The sequence below is a fragment of the Grammomys surdaster genome, unplaced genomic scaffold, assembly GCF_004785775.1.
Source record: "Grammomys surdaster isolate TR1022 unplaced genomic scaffold, NIH_TR_1.0 125807, whole genome shotgun sequence".
Classification (NCBI taxonomy): Eukaryota; Metazoa; Chordata; class Mammalia; order Rodentia; family Muridae; genus Grammomys; species Grammomys surdaster.
Window position 1 is genome coordinate 1,464,384 of NW_021620638.1, and position 18,121 is coordinate 1,482,504.

An 18,121-nucleotide genomic window follows, 5' to 3' on the forward strand; every position below is an offset into this window, starting at 1 on the left:
AGGCACACATACACACTACGTACACATATATGAAGGCAAAACACTCATTAAATAAAACTTTTTTAAATTGTAAAAGCAGAGAAGTGTGTGCTGTTAAAGTCCTTTCATCATTTTTCTCTGCTAATACTATCCACCCTCCTTACATAAGTCTATTTGATGAGATGCCAAAGTCAGTGGGATGGGACAATGAAGGACACGAACTAGGGAACCAATGGCATTCCAAGGAAAGAGATAGAAGGAAGAGTGAAAATAAGAAAAATGTTCTATGCTTTGTTTGTTTGTTTGTTGTTTTTTGTTTTGTGTTTGTTATCTTTTTGCATAATTAAAATGTATGGCTACAGATCTCAAGAGTCCCTCCCAAAAGGACCTCATGATGATGATGCAGTAGTAGTCAAAAACATAATAAAGCAACAATAAAATAGCAAGTCTACTCTTCAAATGAGCAAAGTCTGTGTGAAACATGACAAAAAGTAAACAGGATGACAGATACTGCTCAAGGGAGGTATAAAGCAATGGAGTCTCTGGGAAGCAATGTCCTTGGTAATTTATAATAAAGTTGAATAAACTTTATGGTGCTTTTCTTCAGTGTCCAGAACTGTCACATGTATGTTCAGGATTACATACACACAAAAAAATATTCACTGAGAATGATACTGTTATAGTGAAAGTAAAACAAACTGTGTGTCTAGCAATAGACAAAGTATAATACAGTCTTGAACTGGTTCAACTTGTTAGTCAGCTTTCAGTTACAGTAACACCAGAGATAAGCCAACTTACAAAGATGAAAGGTTGATTTTGCCCTGCTGACTAGCCCCATTATTTCTTGATACATAACAAAGCAGTGCATCATGGAGGAGTGGTAGTAGCGGTGTGTTTTGGTGGACGATGGTAAGGAAGCTGCTCACTCTTGACAGCTGGGAAGACAGGTGGCCAGGAGAAGTGAGGGTCTCAAGAGCTCCTTCAAAGGCACACCCAGTGTCTTCCTCCAGGCTCCGCCTCCTAAAGGTTCAGCCATCTCCACATAGTCCCACAGTTGGGAGACTAAGCCTTCACTATGTGGTATGGTAGGGGGCAATTCAGCCACAAGCTAGCACCTAACGTACTACAGTTAAAAGTGTAAACTGTGCTATATACCAGAAAGAATCACAAAAACAATGAATGGACAAAGCAAGAGAAAGAATATCATCTAAGTATCAGATCTTTACTGTAAATTAGAAAATAAGTCATTTACTGTGTATATGCATGTGTGTTAAGTATGCGCACCAGTGTGTGTGTGTGTGTGTGTGTGTTGAATGAGTGGTTTCTACACAGAAATGATTCCTTCCTACCCATGAGAGACATTTGATAATGCCTGAAGAGATTCTTCTTCATCATGACTCAGGCAGCAGTGTGAACAATGTTGATAATTACACTATAATACAGTTACATGACCCACCACAGTAACAAACTTTAAATATCCACTTGACTAGACAGAAAGATGCCTAAGAAGTGACCAAAGCACACTGTCCTGGGCTTTGTGAATGTGTTCCCAGAGACAAATGGCATAGGATACAACCGTGCCATAAAATTCACTGTGCTCTGGGGCCATCATATTGAGGCTGGCGCACAGTAAGAACAGCATAGAAGAAGGAGGTCAGCCGGTGGCAGCTCAACTCCCTGCTCCCTGGCTGCCCAGAGATGAACAGCCCTGCTCTGCTATGCACTCCCAAAAGGAAATGGTGCCAGCCACCCATGGGGCAGGACCATTAAAGCAGGAGCAGAAAATGCATCTTTCCTAAGTTGATTTTTCTTAGTTATTTTTCACACTGACAGAAAACTAATATGCTCATCCGAAAGGATTTATCTGGCCCAAAGCATAAATACTGCAGAGGTTGAAAACCATGCTCTGGAACTCTGGAATAGAGTTGTTTTGACAATTTAACTAAACAATTTTCTGGTTCAAACGTTGCCTTCCAGGTAGATATTTGCATCATACAAGCCTGGAGACTGGCACGTGTGGTCAGAGCCTCAGAAGACAACGCACTACTCTTACTCTTCCTTCCAGAGTCATGTCACATTGGCTTCTGCTGCACATTGCTATGCCCTCTGAGCCCTCAACAGTGAAAACATTCCTGATATTCTAAACATCTTTTTTGTTTACAACATGGTGAATTAATGAATTTCATTAATAAATCAACTCAATAAACTCAATAAAACTAACACTGGCACCTGCATAGCCCTAAGGTCGTCTCCCTGCCCCCAGCTCGTTTATGCTCTCTCATTTTTCTAGTTTTTAACCACATTATCATTTGCTGGTTAGTGAATACAAATTGTAATTCCCTCTAAGAATTTATTCACACATTATGTTTGGGTAAATTGAATCATGTTTTAAATGAAGTAAAGTGGGTCGTTCTTTAAAGGAATTTGCTAATGAACCTTGTGTAAGTTCCCTATCACAAAATAATCTCAGCCTCATCCATCTGCCGCATTAACACTAATAACTACATGTCAGGTTCTGCAGAAAACAGATGCAGATTTCAACTTCTTTATAACTAACTTCTGGGCGGGGGCGGGAAAGGGGAGGGAGAAGATCCTTGTTTTATAGATGCGAGTGTTCATTCAGGCCATCCTGAAATATGTCTCAGAAACAAGAGAAGCCAAAAAGAAGACAAATCAATAGATATCCCTCAGATGATGAAGAACAAAAAATAGGCTAGTGACTCCCAAGACTGTTTTAAACGTCGTATATCATGCTTGTAGTCACCAGGGAAGGGGGCTGGAGTTAGGGAGTATGGATTTTAAAGTGGCAGCTCCAGCAAGTTTCCTTGTGGACCGAGACAGTTCAGAATCTTGATTAGGTTCATAGTTGAGAAGAGCACACAAACAATAAAATTTCATTGAGCTATAAACACTTAAACATAGAAGAGGTACGAGTAAAACTGGATGACACGCTAGTAAAGCTCACACAATCTGGGTGAGTGTGTTGTGGAATCTAACTTTCTGGCTCTTGAAAATGTTACGTAAAATACTATCATTACAAAAAGTTGGGTTCAAAGAATATTTTTCTCTCCTTCTTCCTGACTCTCATGTGATATGTGTGTATGTGCTTGCATGCACATAAATATTTACACCAGCCTTACCCATAATTTCCCAAACTTGTAAGCAACCAAATCTCCTTCAATAAATAAACAGGTAAACTGTACGTATCTGCACACAATGAAATTTGAGCAAGAGAAAGGAAGTTATCAAGCCATGGACAAAAACATGAATTAATCTCAAGCACCTATTTCTGAAGAAAGGAAGCAATCTGACTACAACGTCTATGGAAAGTTTGAGGTTTTTTTTTTAAGCAAACTTATAGAGGCAATAAAAGCATCAGTAGCTGACAGGGAGGTGCAGCCAAAGGTAGAGGAAGTCCCCAGGTGCTGGGGTTTTTCTAAGGGGCCTAAATTCCCAGAAAGGCCACTCATTTACCCTGGTAAGCTCCATGTAGGCATACTCAACCTGTCCTGTCCAGAAGTATAGTTTCAGGAGCAAAATCAAACCTTTGTTGCTAAGTATGGTATCTGATCTCTTATCATAGGCTATAGAGAACCAAGAGATCAAGGTTGGGCTCTGTTAACAAGTAAGCACGAGGCCAGTCTGAGCTATAAGAAGTCCCATCTTCAGAAAGCATAAATCAAACAGATAATAAATAAAGAAGCAAACATGGTTGGTTTAGAAGCTGCTGAGTTCCAGGGTTGTATTTATACATCAGTAAGTCACTAGGATGGTTGTCATCTAACGTCACTGATAAACACACATCAAACCAGATTAGATCAGCTTTAGTCTACTGGGAGATCACAGCCCCAATGTACACCCATGAAACATCTGGTGTCCAGCAGATTTCAGAGAACTGGTGAGGTTCGATCGTAGAAGCCTTTCTGTGCTCACAAATCCTGGGTCTGCTGCTGAGTTCTTCAGGCTCATGCTGAGCTCAGCCACTTCTGCAGGATCAAGGTTTGCTCTGCTCCAGGAGTCCATTTAGTATCTGAACTTCCAGATCATGCTACAAAAATCAGACCCTGCCATTATTTGAATTAAAAATACTTACATTACGGTGTGGTGGTGCTTTTAATCCTTCAGGAGGCAGAGGCAGGTGGGTCTTTGTGTGTTCCGGGCCAGGGTTGTCTACCTAGCAGTTCCAGAGCAGTCAGGGTTACATAGTGAGAACCAGTAGACTCCTCTGCTCTCCCTTCCCTCATCCTCGGTTCCATTCCAATCCCTCTAGTGCTGCTGAAAAACAGAGCCAGGGGGTCACATATCGAGATGAACAATACAAATACAAATAAAGAAGCCCCGAGTGCCAAGGGAGCAAATATGGAGACAAAGTGAGGGACAGAAACTGAAGGAGGGGCCGTCTCAAGACCACCCCACCTGAGTATCTATCCCATGTGCAATCACCAAAGGTAGATGCTGATGTGGAAGACAGGAAGTGCATGCTGATAAGAGCCTGATATGGATATCTCCTCAGAGGCCTTCAAGAGTCAGACATATTCAGAGGCAGATGCTCACAACTAGCCATTGAACTGATCATGGGGTTCTCAATGGAGGAGTTAGAGTGAAGACTGAAGGAGCTGAAAGGGTTTGTGGCACCATGAGGAGAGCAACAATACCAACCAACCACAGCTCCCAGGGTCTAAACCACCAGCCTGGGAGCACTTAGGGGGGGATCCAGGGCTTCAGCTGAATATGTAAAAGTGGAGGGCCCTGATGGGCATAGGCGGAAGAAGAGAACCTTGACCTCATGAAGGCTGGATGCCCCAGGGGGTGGGAATTTTGAGGGTGGGGAGGTGGGAGTGGGGGGGGGTGTAGATAGAGGTTACATCCACAGAGAAGAAGGAGGAGGGGCGAGGGGATTGGAGGTTCCGAGGGGGTGGTGGGGGATGGGGTAAGGGGACAACATAGGAAATGTAAATAAATCATCCAATAAAAAAAAAAAAAAAAAAAAAAAAAAAAAAAAAAAAAAAAAAAAAGAAGCCCCGAGTGCAAGAGGTTTTTTTAACCTAATGAAGCCAAGGGTGAATTTTTTCTGAGCCTCTGTACCTGCTTGGATGTGGAGGTCAGAGCACAAAACAAGGGAAGGCTCCCTGGGCCTCCTTGTGCTCTGCTAAGGAAAAGCTGGGACTCCCACCCCCACTTCTCCATTTTCATAATAGAACCCCAGCAGCCGGAACGGGAAGTGGGGAGGCATAGCTGAGCTTTTGGCTGGCTTTAGCAAATTGTTTTAAGAAACAATTACCAAGCTACAGAAATTCCACTTCCTTAATGTTCTAAGTGGGAAATCCCAAGGGCGCACTGAATTGTTAATGGACACCCTTTCCCACACACCTCTGTAAGTAAGCTCTGTTACCACCAGTCACTGGTTCTCCTATGCTTTCCATAGTCACCGCATTCTTTATTTAAAAAGAACTCACCACAGTGCTTTCTTTTCCAGGAATAAGTGGGCACCATGGCTTGTAGCAGTGAAAAAGTAGAAAATGGAAGTGGAGAAAATGTTAACATTCTTATGCTTTTCAACCTCAATATTCTTTAAATAATGTGTCATTTTTCTCTGCTCTTTTCCCTTTAAGTGTGTTAAACAAACAAATAAAAAAAGAGGCAATGTGCTCTAGCGGGCCATTTTCTCTGTTGTATTTCAGGTCTTCTTTCTTTCAAATTAATTAATTGATTGATTGATTGATTGGTTCATTGATTTGTGCATTGATGTTTTGCCTGCATGCATGTCTGTGTAGTAGCATTGAGTCCCCTGGAGCTGGACTTACAGACAGTTGTGAGCTGCCATGTGGATGCCGGGACTTAAACCCAGGTTCTCTGGAAGAGCAGTCAGTGCTCTTATCCACTGGGAATGGATGGAGGGATGGATGATGGATAGATGGATTCAAAGAGTGGCTTCCAGGCAACTTCATTCTTGGGGCACCAGGGATTTTGGGGGCCCACCTGGGCACTCAGGGAAGCTCTACCTCAGTTGCTCCAATATTTCTAACATGTGCTCCAAGGACACTTTCCATGTCTTTTGTACAAAACTTCAATTGTAACATTTTTTTAAAAAAGAGTTACTTATTTATTTTATGAGCAGGCTGTTGCTGACATACCAGAAGAGGGCACTGGATCCAATTACAGATGGTTTTGAGCCACCATGTGGTTGCTGAGAATTGAACTCATGATCTCTGGAAGAGATGTCAGTGCTCTTAACCACTGAGCCATCTCTCCAGTCCCTGTAATTTTTTTTTAAAAAATAAATTGTCATTAAATAAAAAAAGAAAACAGGTAGATGAAGACATTATTTATACCATGGTTTGCCAACCAAAAAAGCTACAGCAATGAACTAAGTATGAATATTCATGTAAAAACAGTTTAAAGAAACACAGCTGCAGGTATTCTTTTTGTGCCTGTCCTAGTACAAGAATGCTTTTGGTTTTGCAAGGTTTCTGTATTCTTTCAGGCACCTTTCCCTTTAAAAGAAAGTGTCCAATTTCTTCTCTTTCTCATCCTTCCTCAATCTTGCTTAGCAGCCACTGCAGTCTGGGTTGTAATTGACCCCCTAAAGGACCAAGGTAGAAGGCTAGCGCCAGTCATGGCACCATGAAGACTGATGGAATTTTGACTTTTGGAAAGAAGTTAGGTGTGTGGATACTGGCTCATGCCCACTCCTTCCTCTCTCTTGGATTCTCAACCACTGTGAACTGGCCCACTTTCACAACCAATGCACAAAAGCAACACAGCCTAGTGACCATGGACTTAAATCTCTAACACTCTGAACAAAGACCTCTTACAAAAGTGATGGGTTCTGGTATGGTATCACAGTGATGGAAAGATAGCCGACACTGAGTCTTTCCAAACACACTGACATTTGTGTAGGGATTCTTGTAATCTCCAAGTCTAGGACAGAGAAGTCGCCAACTGACCAACTTCTTCTCTGGAGGAGGCTAGTTGCTGTGCCATGAGGATGTTCAAACAGCATCCCCAATCACACAACTTGACAGGCATGTGAGTATCACATGGAATGACTGCCAACCCTGGACTTCCCTTCAGATAATTGCACCCCAGTAACATCTAACTATGTCCTCTTAAGTAAAAGACCCTTAGTGGGAAGCACCCAGCTTAGTTACCCCTGGATTTATAATCAGCTAGAGCTGTGAATATAAGCAGAAGCTCACCTCTGGTCCACTCACAATGCCTTGAGAGTAACCGGTTCTATAACAATAAATCACTACTTCCTTAAATCATTAGACTATTTTCTTTCTTTTTTAACTGCTTTATAACATTTAATCTCTAGCTAAACAATATCACCCTATTCTCAGTACCCTACCTTTCCAAATCCCTCTTCTCTCTGACCCAATCAAACGTGGTTCTCTCCTGCTTAGAAATCTCCTTCCACTGAGTCTCCCAGACCTAGGCTCAAGCCTCACTTCATACTAGATCATTATAGTTTTCGTGTGACTGTCTCATCTCTGTGACCAGTATGAATGATCAGGAAGAAGGTTCCATTTCTCCTTCGACTTTGAACCCACACAAAATACCTCACCCATAACTATAATCAGCTGATGCATACTGGACAGCAGTGTACAGAAATACAAGCCGGCGCTGGAAGGCAAACAGCAACTGCCAAATGAGGCAAGTGATCTGCAGACAGTTTTCACTTCTCAAAAGAAATCCCCATGGCCAAAGCAAGTACTCATATGGCATGCAAACTGCAGATCAGATTCTCCGTTTCTTGCTGTTGAAAGCCTCAGCCTGGGGTACATTAGAATACCCTGCAGCATTTCCCTGAAATCTAGGGAACACTGTACAGACAGTGAAAGATAATAAAGCAAAGTCAACTGATAGCCACCAAGATACTTTATTAGAAATTGATACATGTGCAAATACAAATGACACAGCAATAAATCATGACACTCATTCTAAAAAATTAAAACTGAAACTTGCTTTTGATGTGAAGAACAGACACTAATTGTCTTATCAGTCTGAGCAATTGCTGACGGCAGGCTGAAGAATGCAGAGAGACAGCCTATAGAACCCACCAGGAATCACTTTTATATAGGGATAACTATTGAAATCATCAACAAAAAAAATCTCACTACATACAAACAAATTAATAGCACTTATTCAAGTGACCAGCAATCACAGACATCTGCTGCGATCTCTCTAGCAAACATGCAACATTTGCTTTTCCAAAAAGGCATAAGACTTTTATTCTTGCTATTCCACATGACTACCGTGCTTGTTTGATGAGGAATTTGCCTATTACCAGTTTCAAGGCTCAACCTTGCCTGGAAGGGACAGAAAGAAACCAAGTCCTGAATGACCTAGAGAGTGGCTGAGCCAGCCAGAATCTGCAGCTCACCTCACCTTTAACCTTTTCCTGGTCAAGATTCTATTGCTTAAGCCAATCAGCATTGGGGTTTCTGTCTGCTACCTTCAAATTTATCCTAACCACTCTACTGGAAAATTCCATAATAACAGTTAAGTGCAGTCAACGACTCTCATCCTGCCAGAATAAAAAGAACAATCAAACACCCATCAGAACCACTTGAAAACACAGACGAACCCTTTGTTCTCTCAGAACCTGCACACCACACAGCATGTATTAATGCTTGAGAAATGCCTGCAGCTAAAAAAATTATTTAATTTTTTAAGCTAGTTATCTAAATTGCTTTGACCTTAGTGCTATTTATTTCACAAACTCAAGTACCAAATGACATTCTGAAATAAATACTCTAGGACAGAGTGTTCCTCTTGGTAGCACCTGAGTCAACTGTCCCTTAATCTGTGTGTGGCCCATAAATCTTTTAAGTTCACAATGATTTTGCTTGCAACTTGGAGATTTAGTGGATTTATTCCCACTGATTTTTAGCCTCTGCCTAGGCAACTTAGCACAAATGTCCTCTCTGAACCAAACAATCTCAGTAAAAAACAAAACAACAAAAGAACAATAAAAACCCTCTAAAATTATGCTCCATGACAATGACAACTCGGAGCCCACTCAGAGCACTGCAAATCTCTGGATTGTACCCATATTTCTCTCCTAAAATGCAAAGATGCACCAAGTCTATCCAAGTATAGAGTTTAGGAGCTAAGGATCCAGCATCACATCACCTAGGTTCAAGTTCTGGACCTTCCATTAATAAACATGTAGCCTTAACAAGCTCATTCCTGTTAGCCCTAGATCATTATCGTCAGGTCTAAAGACCCCTTTCCTCAAAATGACAGTGTTGGAGGACTCTGGCTGGAAAATGGAAGATTGTTATCAGGTAAATAAACCTCAAATTTTCATGGTAAAGTATGTCTCTTAAGGCATTTCGTGTCACTGAGATCCTCCCTTATTCCTCCAGGAACCTCCTCCTTAGCCTTCCTCCAAAGGTCAACTACTTTGTCAAGGAACTAGTTCTGGGTCAATCCAGAGAGTCTGTATCAACAGCCAATTGCCACCTTTGCTGTTATATAAAATCTGATTACTTTTCCTCCATTTTTCCTTTCTCTCTGCCAAATCCTACGTCCCACCCCCCTAGAGCTGCTCTTGACAGTTTGCTCCCTAATAAATACGTTTTTTAACCCACAGAGCAATCTAGTTCTGTTGTTTCTCTGTGGCATCATGGATAATTATCACATAGAGAATGTTATCAAATCAGCACTTAAAGTCTAGAACTGATATACCAATCAAACAATAGGACTGACTAGCTGACACAAGTCCTTAACCTCAGTATTCAAGATGTAGACTTCAAGTCTAATGTGGTCTAAGCAACTTTTATAGTTTAAGGCTAGCTAGCACTATAGAGTGAGACCCTGGCTCAAAACAGAAATTAAGTAATAATAGCAATCTATTTAAAGTACTCTAACTGTACTAACACATAATAAGTGCGCAATATGCTCATGGTAGGGTTGTAGTCATCCATACTGAGAAGGAAAACAATTGACATATTAATTCATGAACAGCATATCTTCCAAAAATCAGCAAGACTACAGGAAACTTTTTTTTAAAAAATTAAAGTGATAACAACTCTGAATGTAGACTAAATAAATACAACTTACACATTAATTTTTGATTATTCGCTTTGGGAAGAAAACAGAGCACAGTGTGTTAAACCTCAATAACTCATGAACCGGTAGCTACTGCGCCTCCACAACATGATTAAGAATAAAATCTTCAGAAGAGAAAGCAGTCAAGTTAAAATACATGCCATAAAGAAATCTTTACCCCTCTTAATCTAAGGTCCTAGATCATTTAAAATGAAATCTACAAATTGCAATTCCACTCATCGGCACCACTAAATGAGCATGCAAAATCTGGCTTCTGTTTTAAGATCTGCAACTGATTTGTATGGAACATAAAGGAACTACTGATAACTCCTTAATTGGGCTTCAGCAGAAATGAAGTTTTACTTGGGCCTTCAAAAGTAGCAACTGTTTTCCCCATCAGGCATGCCACAAAAGCATTTTTGTCAGCTATCTATAGAACTGATAATGCAAGCCTCACCGAGATAAAGCAGAGAAGAGTTTGACCCTCGATAGATAAATGCCTAGTTTCAAATTTAATGCCATGGATTTTTTTTTTTTTTTTTTTTTTAGTTTTTCAAGACAGGGTTTCTCTCTGTAGTCCTGGCTGTCCTGGAACTCACTCGAACTCAGAAATCCTCCTGCCTCTGCCTCCCAAGTGCTGGGATTAAAGGCGTGCGCCGCCGCCACCACCACCCGGCAGAATTTTTTTTTTTTGAACCAGGAATCTCTTTCCCTCTACATAATTAAGCAAGCAGATTATTGCTTGTGGTTCAAGAATCATACAGTAACAAACCACTCTTAATCTCACTAAATCCCAAGAAGGACCCACAGGTTCAACTGGTGTGCAGCTGTGCCTGTGCACACAGAGCAGCTCTTGAATGGTACGCCAAGAACAAAGGTGCACAGTACACATGCCTCCGAGCTGGAACCTCTAGAGAGATACTTTGTTGAACTCAGTGCCCAGATTCTCTGGATTTGACTTTAAAGACCAGCTGAAGAGATTCCTCACAACCAAATCCATAATAAGGGCTGACAATGAGCCTGCAGCAGCATTTGCGTGCAGAAGAGAAAAACTGTGTCACAATATTAAAAAGGTTAACTTTCTGGCTCCGTCTCAACATTAATGTCTGTGTGTGGCCCATGCACTTCCAAACTCCCTTGTGAAACCAAAAGACTAGAAGGGTGTGGGCAGAAGTGCTAAGCCCTGCCTTCTTAGCATGACAGACACCAGACAGAGCCAAACATGAGCTCATATAAGTCGCAAAGCAACCTCTAAGAAGATACTATTATTACCTACATATAGAACAAAAAAAAATCAGGCACAAAACTGTTCTCCTAATGATCATATAACTGGAGATGGGATAGGAAGATCAAATCATAGGTAGCTGATATGTTGAATTGTGTCCACAGAAAAGCTGTATTCAAGTCCTAAGCCTCTGTCTATAAATGTAACTTTGCAGACACCATCAAATTAAAATGTGGTCATGAGGGACGGTTCTAACCCACTGTGAAAAGCTTGGTTATCAACACTACATAAAAACAAAGCCACGCAGGAGACAGCCATGTGGAGACAGAGGAGAAGACGCTGCATAAGCCAGCAACCATCAGAGGCTCCCAGGAGCTGGAGAAAATAGGGACGCTTCAAAAGGAGCATGGATCTTCTGACCCTTTGAGATCGAGTTTCCAGAAATGTTAAGAGGGGCAGTTTCTCTTGGGTTAAGTTATCTTGTTTGCTGCCTTTTGTTATGGAAACAGAATGACCTGTCCCAGAGTGCTCATCAACTACTCCTCACTATGAACACTAACTACTCCATTCAATCTATGTGCTAAGGGAAACTAAAGCATCTGTTTCCTGTCCCTTCTCTAGACTTTGCAGACAGACTGTTCAATGCACTCTGAACTAACTGCAGCATTAGTGGTCATGGTTTGTTTTGGTTTGAAGTGTTTGACTCCGGAGTATCATCAAAAGCAGCTTAGTCACCCCTGCTCCCTCACAGAAACCTGAAACTCTGCAAGTACATCCAGCAATGAGGAACTTAAAAACACATCACTAAGAGCAGTATCTGGTGGCCTGTCCTAGTTCACTACAATGAGGTTAGGCCCATGGGGAGATTTCAGAACCTGAAATTGATTCTATCCGGGTCCCTAGGCTATGGCCTCTCAGAAGGAGAGCAAGCTTCAGCATCTGGGAGCACATATGCTGCCCCAGTGGAGCTCTGTCTGGGGAATATCAGTCTTTTGGATGTGTCAGAGTCAACTCAATAACCAGGCCAGCATCAGTAGGCCTGAAATAAGAAGTATCAGGCAGAGCCTGGCAAGGAGATGGCAGATAAAGGAACATACCATCCTTCCACCAACAGGCAGGCAGAATCAAGGGTCTCCAGGTAGAAAGTTCATTGGTCACCAAGCTGGATGAAAGGAAAACTTCAGTTTCTGTGCTCAGGGGTTACTTACTAGGACAGGGAAACCAGTTAAGAGCCAGGGTCCCAGCTCTGATGCTAGACTTCTAATATCTGGCAAAGACTAAACCACATACAGAGTGCCAGCCAGGTTAGGTAGAAACATATTAGGGGGAGCTGAGAAATCTCTGGGGTTAGTCCACACTCCTACGGACTTCGCAGAAAGTCCTTTTCAACCGTAGAGTTAAGCCTTTGGGTAGAGTAGGAAAAGGAGCTGTCACTCTTCTAAAGAGTGTGCTCTTCTAAAGCTTCTCCTAGAAAAACAATGCTAGGATCACATTTAGTCTACTTTACAGTTACTATGACAGAGTACCAGAGGTGAATTCTGTTATACAGAGAAAGTCACTTCGTTATCTCATAATTTTGTAGGCCAGTGTGAACAACAGGGCACAGGCTCTGGCAAGGGTCTACCTTGGCCATATTGCACCATGACAGGAACATTTACGTCTTCTGTCTGTACTCTCTGTTTACCAGAGACTCAGCCATGGACACTCTACCCAAATGGCCATCTAATCACTTTCTAAAGACCTCATTTCTGAATACCTCCTTGACATTAAGTTTCAACTCCCTTGATGGCATTAACAATAGACTCTAGGGGACAAAACTTCAACTTGACTTCTGGGGAATAAACCATCTTCAAACACAGCATGCACTAAGTTGTGTTTCAGAACCTCCATACAAAATATCCTGAATAAATGCTGCCAAAATCCCTAGATTTAAGCTCTGCATTGACAGGAGAAAAACACTGCCCCTGTGTAAGTGTCCTTGGTAAAGAGAAGGATGATTAGGGAACAGGAGGAAGAAGATGGAACCTCTGAATCTGTGCCTCCTGGGGATTTTTAACTCAATGTTTTTAGTGGTTAGTTGGATTGGTTTTATCTGTTTTCTGTTTTAAAATGCAATTTTTCGTTCTTTGTTGTCCTTTCTGGGTTTCTGTAAATATGAAATATGATGATGTTATAGTACTTTATAAGTAGTAAAAGTATTAGGTAACTGTCACTGCACAGTTGGTTTCTTTTTCCCCCCCCATGTCTAAATAAATGCAGGGCAAACATCTGTGAACACCTTTATCCAGAGCAAATGGCAACAGAGGAAGTACTTACTAGGTTCCAGACACTCTGCTGCACCTTACATACTTTCTATGCAGATCCCAATACTCTAGACACCAACAGACACATGTTCTGCTTGCATCTATTTAGTACCTGAGAGGAGAGTTCTGTGTAGAGGAGTGGAGGGGACAGTGGCCTTCATATCTCCTGGAGCTCTCACAGGCAGGCAGAGGCTGAGGGGACCACAGTCTCGAGTGTTCAGACACATGCCCATATTGTTTCCCAGAAAAGCTAGAACAGTTTTTACTCGGAAGAGCAAAGTGAGAGTAGCTGTCCGGCACACCCCTGCCAGCGCTAAGTGCTCAATTGGGGCGCCAAGTAAGGACACTTTTATTAGGCTATGAATCAGGAAAAACACATTTTATATTTGGACATCAAGAAGCAGAGATGCATTTACCAAGCAGTTAAAAAAAAACTCTCACATGACTGAGCCCTGCTTATCCTCATTATAAACAAACATTGATTTTACTACCTAGTATTTTCCTTTTTAATATATGCTATTTTTATTAATTTTTTGAGAATTTCTGACAATGTATCTTAATCATCTTCACAGCCACACCTTCCCCCTACTGCCCTCCAATCCACCCCCTCTTCTCTAAACTCACCATCTTCCTGTTCTTTTGTTTTTAAAGAGCAGGCTATCTTAAAGGGAGTTGGAGAGATGGTTCAGTAGCTAAAAGTTTTGGCTGCTCTTCCAGAAGACCCGGGTTTGACTCAGGCTGCTTTTCCTAGCACCCATGTTGTGGTTCACACCCAGCTGTAACCCCAGCTCCAGGAGATCAAATTCCCTCTTCTGGTTTCCAAGGAAACCAGGCACACATATAGTATACAGACACAAATGAGAAAAAACACCAATACACATAAAAATAATTAACCATATTACAACACATTCTGGTCTTCTGACTCTTATAATCTTTCCATGTCTCTTCTGTGACGTTCCCTGATCCTCAGGTATATGGGTTGTTTTGTAAACGTATTAATCAGGGATGGGCACCCAACAGTCACTTGATCTCTGCATTATGACCAGTTATGGCTTTTCTGTAATGATCTCTGATCACTGAAAAAAGAAAATTCTTTGATGAGAGTTCAGAGCTATATGCTTACCTGTGAATACAAGAGTTAAGTATTTGTCTCAACAAACCCAGATCTTCACTGTTTAGGAAAATATCTGGGGTGGGACAAAGACAATACATGTTCAATATATCAGTGGCATTTTCCACAAATACACTGCTAAACTTTATGTCCCAGACTCCTCTTCATATGCTATAAATGTGATTGACTACTGCATTACATTATTAATATTTGGAGGTCATTTATATTGAACAAAATGTTTAGGAAGCCAATGCATGAAACCATGATACCATTCTGGTCCTAACAGATCAAAAAAAAATTGGTACTCACTCATGCTAAATAAACTCACTAATTTAGGAATATACTTTTGTGAATGCTTATTTTAGTCAGCTCTAGCAGCTGAACTTCAGTTAATTGCAGAAGGCCAGCTAATTAGAATAATGTAAAATGGTGAACCATAATTAATTAACCAATTATGCTATAACCAATTAGATCTTCTATATATCTAATTTCTGCTTTCTGTCTCTAAACGTTGCCTGATCATATTGGCCTGAGTTTTGCATCTGTGAACTAACCAATTCACTAATTGTTTTGTTTTGCTTTGCTTTGCTTTTAATTGCTCCGCACTACACTCTGTTGAATTTAATTAGTCTAAGAGATTTTCCTTTTAACATTTGTAACAGCATTTAGCATTAACTAAGTGACTAAGAAAGCAAAGGCTTCCAAGAACACGTCACTCAAGTTCTACACATCCCTATGGCTCCCTCTGCCACGTCCGCACCCCAATTACCTTGCGAACTTGGCCTCTTTTGTTCTTATTTCCAACCTAGCAACGAAGTGTGCACATGTGAATGCAAAAGCCTTATAGCTCACTGTTGGAAAATTGAGTTTGCTGGAACATGAAGTTAAAAAAAAAGAAAGGAAGGAAGAAAGAAAGGAAGGAAGGAAGGAAGGAAGGAAGGAAGGAAGGAAGAAAGAAAGAAAGAAAGAATGAAAGAAAGAAAGAGAGAGAAAGAAAGAGAGAGAGACCAAAAAAAGCCCAGCATCCTGGAATGCTCATTACCTCCCTTGCACAAGTCCACTTTGCATAGAGGCTGGGCTCCTCTAATGAGGATGCAGAGTGAGTGGCAGCAGCATTGCACAATTTCTACCACACAGTTTAGAACCCCGAGTTTTCTGCAAAGAAGCACAGATGTTCATATCTCTGACAACAGCCAGAAGCTGCTGCCAACACATCAGCCTATTTCAAGAGAAAAACAGACACAAATACCAAATGAATGCCAAGTTCTCTCTCAGTTTTTTCCACTATTTTTTTAATTCATCCAGCTTGACTCTCTTTTTACCTTGTCCACCGAATATTTTCTGATCTCCAAGGCACATATATTTTGCAATTCCCAGCCAACAGGGCTCAAGTCTGTGTGTACCCTTTACAAACCCATCTCCAGTGGACTTAGTGAAAATATCAAGGTTCATTGGGACATACGTAACGTTCTCACCCCTAGATGTGATACATCTTTGCCCATGTGGATAGTGCCCCAGATATCAAAGCTAAGAACACTTGAGCCTAGAGATTCTCGCAGATAATCAAGACTTCTGAACTCCAGGCTGTTTTGAATCTGCCAACTCCATTCAGCCCTGGCTTCTTTGGGATTTGAATATGAAGCAAGGTGGATGAAGCTTCAAAGGAAGAGGTTTTAAATTAAAGTCTTTATTGAAGTAGGGGATAGCTCCTGGTTTCACTGAATGTTCCTCCAACAGCCAAGATGAGAACAGCCTTGCCTTGTATCTTCAGCAGGAGTGGGCTAGCCACAAGGGTTAGCTAGTTACACTGGCCCAAATCAGCCCTACTTCTCAAAGTGTACAGGTACTGTTAAATTAACTTCAAGTGCATGGAGCCAAAGGTGAAGGTAGCAGTGTTTCTGCACTGTCCTGGGTTAGACTAGAAAGCACACATCCATCTCAAATAGACACGTAGTGCCTCTGACCCCATAAAAATAGTGACCTTTGAAGAATGCAGTTCACAATCCAATTGCATTGTGCAACAGAGATAACTCTGGCTTGTCAGGCTGCTGTGCTCTGATGCTTAGAACATCTGGCTAACAAGATTATAGCCAATCCGGGCATGAGAAAATTAGCCACAGACTTCTCACCCCAATGTGATTCACTAAACAAGCACACAGTATTTATCGATTGCTGGTTACGTGCTTGACATCCAGAGGAAGAAATGTGACACGGAAACAAGCCGGCATTATTCATCAAAGTCATTTTCAGCCTGAAAAGAGTCTTATTTACATCTTCCTGGCTGAGGAGCTGGATATTATTGGCTTAACTCACCCGCCCCACCTCCAGCCCCAGCCCCACCTCCAATCTGTGCTTTGCTTTGGCCTCGGGAACTCAGTACAAGCCACAGCATATGAGTGGCATTAATGCAGATGCTCATGTAGCTTGCCTGGTTCTTTTGAAGGGTCCAGCTGCTGGCAGGAATGTGCCAAACAGGATTGGGTTTACTCATGAGGCATGGCTTGCCGTATTTTCACTGTTTTGCTGGATTTTATTAATACTGAAGCGGGTGTATCAGGACAGAGGGGGTGAGCAACGTTTATCAATTTATGAAGAGTTTTAGAATGAGTTTTAGAATGAGTTTTAGAATGAGTTTAGAATGTGTTTAGAATGAGAGTCATATGCCCCAAGGCAAGAACCAGACCTCACTAAAGCATGATGTCACTCTGGTTGAGGTCACTGAGCCTGGGGTACCCCAAAGGGCATTTCAGAGCTCCTTTCAGGACCTGGTAAGAGCATGACTGATACAGCTTCATAATGAAAGCTGCCATTTGCTGAACTCTATTGTATCCCAGGCATGTTCAACATTACACGGCAAAGTCTACAATCTGTATTATTATGCCCATTTTACAGAGAAGGAATGTGAACACTATGCAACACTACATGCAACACTACATAACTCACTTAAACCGACAGCTAACTAAACTGAAACTCCCAACTCTTTCAGGCTCCTGGGCCCATGCTCTTTCCCTGAACCTAGTCTTCCCCATTACAAGTTCTTTCTTAACAGTGGATAAGGAGAAAGCCTGCACTGTTCCTCTCCAGCAGCATATGCTGCCATTTCATCAGACAATCGGGTGCAAACCACAGTTACTGCTAAACCTACGTCTCTCTACTAGCTTCTAAAGGCTTTCCCTGCCTCAGCCAAACCAAACCAACAGCTTTTCATTTACGATATTACTCAAACATTACTCCAAATATACATGTCTGGTGGTCTAGGATCCTTAGAGCTACAAAGAATGAAGTCATTCTGTCTCAGGGAAGTCCGCTCTTGAGGAAGGAAGCTTCTACAAAAATCCTAGAAATGATTGACAGCTAATGTCAAGTTCGATTCCCTCTCTCTTCTCCTAAATAGTAAGTGTCCTTTATCAAAGAGAACACATCAGCAGTCTCTAAAATACCACT

General features: G+C 41.5%; 1 protein-coding gene across 1 annotated transcript in view; it reads right to left on the minus strand.

Annotated features, from left to right (window-relative positions):
- The window catches only part of Elmo1 (engulfment and cell motility 1), a 503,321-nt gene that overhangs the window by 461,247 nt on the left and 23,953 nt on the right, over positions 1 to 18,121 (minus strand). The window lies entirely within an intron of this gene.